Source organism: Calypte anna, chromosome 3 (assembly GCF_003957555.1).
Source record: "Calypte anna isolate BGI_N300 chromosome 3, bCalAnn1_v1.p, whole genome shotgun sequence".
In the NCBI taxonomy this organism is placed as follows: Eukaryota; Metazoa; Chordata; class Aves; order Apodiformes; family Trochilidae; genus Calypte; species Calypte anna.
Genome location: NC_044246.1, coordinates 40,162,607 through 40,168,409, shown reverse-complemented (window position 1 = coordinate 40,168,409; position 5,803 = coordinate 40,162,607).

The following is a 5,803-nucleotide window of genomic DNA, read 5'->3' as shown; positions in this document are numbered from 1 at the left end:
TTTTTTGTTTTTTTTTTTAAATAAGGCCACTGAAACTGTAAAGAATGTGCAAAATTTGCTTCATATGGCTGATCAGTACTGACCCATACTCTTAGGTTGAAGTCTCAGTATTAACAGTTGTTCTGTGTATTAGTTTAATTTTCACTCCTTCACAGTAATGTTTATGGGATTGGAGGATGTGCTAAGAGGCATTTTCTTCTATGAAAAAGTGCAATCAACTTGGGCTTTATAATGTCTGTGTGGCTAGAGAAATACAGTTTTCTTTTTTTATGTTTGTGTTTTTGGAGTCCTAAAGACTGTTTCTGTTTCTTGATTTTCTTTGGACAACAATAGCTGCAAACTTGGCTAGTTTAGAATATTGACAGAAGTTTTATTCTAGATCCAGATGTGCAGAGGAAAGAGATTTTCCCTATACAGCAGTATGGGTCCTTCCAATTGCCACATATTGACCTGTGGCAAAGGAGGTTTTGAGAGTCCTCTATAATTCCTATTAAGTAAAATAAGGTAGATTATTTTAAGCGGTTTTAAATCCTGGTCTGAGATATGGCAACTGGCTTTACCTCACCTGAATTAGCAGTACTCCCATAAACTTTTCTGTTAGCACTTCTGAAGAGTGGTGAGGAACTTGTGTCATTGTTAATCCTATCCACTGGATTAGAAGAAACCATCTGTACATAACCAGAAGCCCTGTTGATAATTCCTAAGCATGTGGCATCACAGGCAAGACTTCTGCCTGCACACAAAATAAATTACTCTCCTTTGGGGACTTGAATATCTAAGCTCAAGAAACAGAAGAAAAAAAGACTGTCTCATACCCCCACAAACTAATGCCAATGAGCAGAATCCCATTTAAAACAACATGTGAAAATGGTTTCTTTCACTGAGAAAAATTGTAGATTGGTGGAAACAGTGTATTTGTAGACGTGTTTAATGATTTAGGACACTGAAGAGATTATTGTGTGTGGAAAAAAAGTCCTAATTGAATATATATTGGAGTTTTTAAGAAGAAGATGTAGTTGGAGTATGAGGGATAATCTTGAACTTGAATGGCATGAGCAGATATTTAGGGAAACCTTGCTCTCTGTGTGGTAGGAAAGTCTATGAGAAATGAGCAAGTAAGTCCGTGACCAATGGAATCAGTGAAGCCTGGTTTCCAATGGATCTGTGTCTCATGCAAGTTTTTCCCCTATCCTTGATGGTCTGTATCTGTCCTAGATGTCTGCTGAGAATGGGAGTTTTGCTAAATCCTTTTCCATGGCTGAAGGCATTGTTTGGATCTCCTCTTCTTTCTAGCTGGCTGTCCACTTCCACTAAACTTGTGACAACTTTGTATCTTGAAATCTGGGATTAATTGTCAAATTCAGTTGAAAAGCAGACGCTGGATTCAAAAGTTACTTGAAGAGGAAGTGAAGACAGTGGAAGAGGCACTCAAACACAAAATATGATGACAAAGGCCTTTTTTCCTTAGGAAACTGGAATGGTTGGATAAGGCACTTCCTCCAAATTTGCTTATTTCCAGTACTGGCAAGGTCATCTCAAATTGGGGCATAGAAAGGGTAAATGGAAGTAGGACTAAAATCTGCTTTAATGTTGCAGCCCTTTAAGCTGTTTCAGAGATAGCTGTGCTTTAGAACACTGTACTTGTGCGGTGGGTTTGTTGGCATTTATTTGGAGCTTGTTTATTTATTAGCTGAAAATATGTATAATTAGAATTCCAGGGGTTGGTCTCAACCTATATGTAGATTACTTTTTTTTTACTATTTGTTAGGCAGGTGTTACTGGCATGATTAATTTTTTCTTAACCTGTTAGTCATTCCAAAGTAATGGGTATTTCTAGCTGGGAACTGCAGTGGGTATGAATGAGAACACAAAATCCAGTAACAGGTGCATAGAACAATCTACCTGAACACATATCTAGATAAATTTTAATAGGCACATTTTGTGAACTGGAACATTTTTCTATAGCTTTTATCAATAGTTTAATCAAATCTTCATCCCAGTAGGTCAGAACTCTATTCTTTTGCTAGTGCTTTGGCTGACTTGAAAAATAACCCTCCTTGGACTGTTTGAGAACCTGTAACTGAAATATGTGGTAGTGGTAGGATATGCTTTTGTCCTATGAAAAAAAAATAAAAGCTTAAATGGAAAATGAAAGAGGAAACTATCAGAAGAACTGTTCAGAATAAACAGCTGAATGCTTTTTGCCCCTGCCTCTGAAAACAATTTAGCGCCAGGCATGGGTTTGAATAAACTCCCTCATGTTTGCTAACACCAGCTAAAAATGTATTCTCTACAGAGTGCTGTATACCTTGTACCAGACTTAGTAAGAAAAAAAAGTAAGTTTCATGTAGCTTATGTCACTGTGTGTGAAAAAAAAAACAAGCACAAAACCAAAATGCCTTATCTAGGTGGTTATCCAAGTGTGAAGGCTATTCTACCAAGTACAAAATACCTGTTGAGTTAACTAGGACAGGACAGTGTCATAGGTGTGATAAAAAGCCTTCTCTGCTTTTTTTTTTTTTTCAGTTAAACGAACTATAATTCATGCTTCTAGAAAGTAGTAATGCTTCTACTAGAAGTATATGTGTAGACTAGACCCTCAGATATTATTGTCTAGCAACCCATCTCTTATCCAGGGATAAGTTCTTTTTAAATCTAAGGAAGTTGATTTCTATTCCCTGCTTTTAATATATTTTTATATACTATTCCGTGAGACAGTAGACTTGTATATTCAGTTCCCACCTTCCAAGCCTTACTTTTTTGAATTCTAATAAGCAGTCATCTCACAGCAGGGCTTCTGCTCTACTTTAAAAAGCTGCAGTTTATGGTATTGAACACTACTGAGGTAGGTTGATTAGGATCCCCCTCTTTAAGGATTCCAGGGTGGTGTCAAACCTGCCAAATAACTCTTTGACAACACTCCAATAGAGGTGGCATGACCAGTGTGTTCAAATAACTCCTGCCTGAGCAGTGCCAGGGCTGTTCTAAACTAGAACAGTCATCTTGTCTGTTCAGATCTGTGCTCACATAAGCTGAGGTGATAGAAGTGGGGTTTTAGGCTCCTTACACCACACTCCAACACTGAACATGGTATTTGCCTGCAGGTTAGAGCTGAGCCTTGGTTATCATCTCTGAGTTTGCTGGGACCATATGGTAAACAAGAGCTGTGTTCCAACTTGATGCCTCCTTTGGTTATCATGAGAGTCAAGTGCCCTCTTTCTGTTTATATCAATGCCTCATGTACAACCTGAGTTGAAATGAGTAGTTTTGGGTGCTCTTTGTACTGAATGCAGTATGTGGACAAAATGGCCTTTGTGATTTGGGAGTGTTTGATTTGGAAGGAAGAGGTGTTTTTTGTTGTGGCCTTGGCAGCAGACATGGGTGTATGTGCTGATAGCTGCAGGAGGGACAAATTGTCTTCCTCTTAACATGCTCAGTATAAGTCCCAGCATCTCAAATCACATTTTCCAGTACCACTTTCAGTGTTCTCTGGGTAGTAGTTTTAATATTATCCTAAAACTTAACTGTTGCTCAAGAATATTTCACTAATTCCTTTGGAGAATATCTAAGAAAATCTGAGAGCTACAGTTCACAAACAGGACAGACTTTAATTTCATTTCCTGTCCTGTTCCTCATATTTTTATCTCATTGAAGCTGGAAAAGCCTTGCGTAGAGGGATTTTTATTCTCTGGCATCATGCCCTGAAATATGAGCTTATCATTCCATACCAATTTGTGGTAGTCATTTAGTGGTATCTCTGCCAGATATGGGGATATTAAAGTTAACAAAAAGCATGTAATTTAACTTCTAGAACCTAGGCTAAAATTTTAGTGCCAATGCATGGAAAATCTGCTTTTTTCCCCAGTGGAAATGAATGCACTGAATTATTGAGCCAATAAAGTTCAGTCCCACAATGGTGTTCTTGTTGAACAGAGCTCAGAACTGACAAATTAAAATTAATCACACCCTAAATTCCAGCCAGCTTGTCATAACAAATGGTCAATAGTCAATAAAGAGAAATGGGCAATTCAGAAAATTATTTGTTCCATCTATCTTTGATACCAAATCCAGGATAGAAGGAGGAGGAAGGATGCTGTCTTGTGTGCGCAGATATGATTGCTTAGCTTTCAAATTAATTCCACTCTTAAGTAGCCTATCCAACCTGTTTTTGTTACTAGAGGCAAGTGAAAATGCAGTCAGGTTTGCAAATGCATAACTCTGCAGAAAGAGAAGTTGTTCTACAATATTTCGGCAGAGAAGATTTTTTAATTTACCCACTAAGAACAAAGTGCTGATTTGGCTCTGTAGTTCTGGGAAACTGCCTTTGCTCTGCCATTTCCTGTTACTTTCTCACACTGTGTATGTCAGATGTGAACTGGGACCTCTTCGAAACCTCATTTATGTTTGTAGTGGTATGACACAATTCCTGAGACAGAGGTAGATGGGTAACATTTGCCAATAAAAAGGGAATGGAAAGCAAAAGCATGGCAGGAACTTTTATCATTTTAGTTTTGAGGATTTGCCTCTGACACACCACAGTTAGCAGCCTTCCCCAGTGCTGACCTTGCTTGACATGTTCAGCAGAGGCTGCATGCTAAATTACATTTTCTAAGACTTTCAGCACTTTGCATGATTGTTGAGCCTTTCATCCTGAGGCAGGTTTTGCATGGCCAACCATCCAGGTTCACTTTTGTAGCGTTGGCAGTGACCTTTAGCAGCTCCTTTCAGTGTTGGCTGCAGTCTGACTATGTGGAGTTACCTGCTGGCCAGACAGTGCTGCAGGAGAAGCAGACACTTTTCCTGCTGTATTAGCAGGTGATTAAAATTAAAGAAAAGGCATTGACATTGTGTTCATTTGCTTGATTGTAGTGCTTCAGTGTACACTTGTGTTTGTTGACATACAGAATTTACAGAATTTTGTTGTGTGTGTGTGTTTGGAGGGGGGACTGTATTACTGCAGTCATCTGCCAGGTCACCTGCGCTTGGGGGCCTTATTTCAAATCTTTTTCGATGCCATACTGAATAAAAAGCTTTCAGAGTCTGTGGATGACCTGGCAGGAGCTAAATGATTGTCCTTAAAACCATTTGTACTTTCTGTTTTGCGACCTTGTTAGATCAGTGATTGGGAAATGCGTTCACGTGCCATCTGCACTGGGGAGGATTGCCATGCAGCAATACAGCATTTCCTTCCCAAACACAATTGTCTTCTGATACCAGTGGGAAATTGGCAGCTCTTACATGAAAGCAATAGTTTCCATTTTCCTCTTTTGGCTTTTCACTGCGATAGGAGAGGAATTGTTACTGTTATTGCTCTCGGTGCTCTGTGTTAGAGCTTTCCTCCCCAGATAGCTGCTTTTGCAGTCAAAACGAGTGTGTCAATAGTATACAGCATCATATCTTGTACTGTGTATTGGATTGCCTTGAGGTCATTCTTTTCCTAGGATCAGGGGCCTAATGCTAAACAGAATGGCACAACTTAAGATGAAAATATGTCCTTCTTCTTTTGTCACTTGGTCTTTCTTCCTAATTTCTATGAAAGACAGTGCAGAATAATGGCTATATGGTGGTAGAGCTTCAGAAACAACATAATGGAACTGAAGAGTACTTTTCTCTCTATTTCTTTCTCATATCAAAAAGATGAGATGAAGTGGTATTCATTGTTCTTTCAGATCTCTTCTCCAGAAATTATGGAAAGCTGTTGCAACTTTGTAAGCTGTGTTTAAATCAGCAGGTATTTAAATTAAATTAGTGGCATTGGGCAGGACACAGGAAACTGACTCATCACCCTCAAGTACCACCTTTT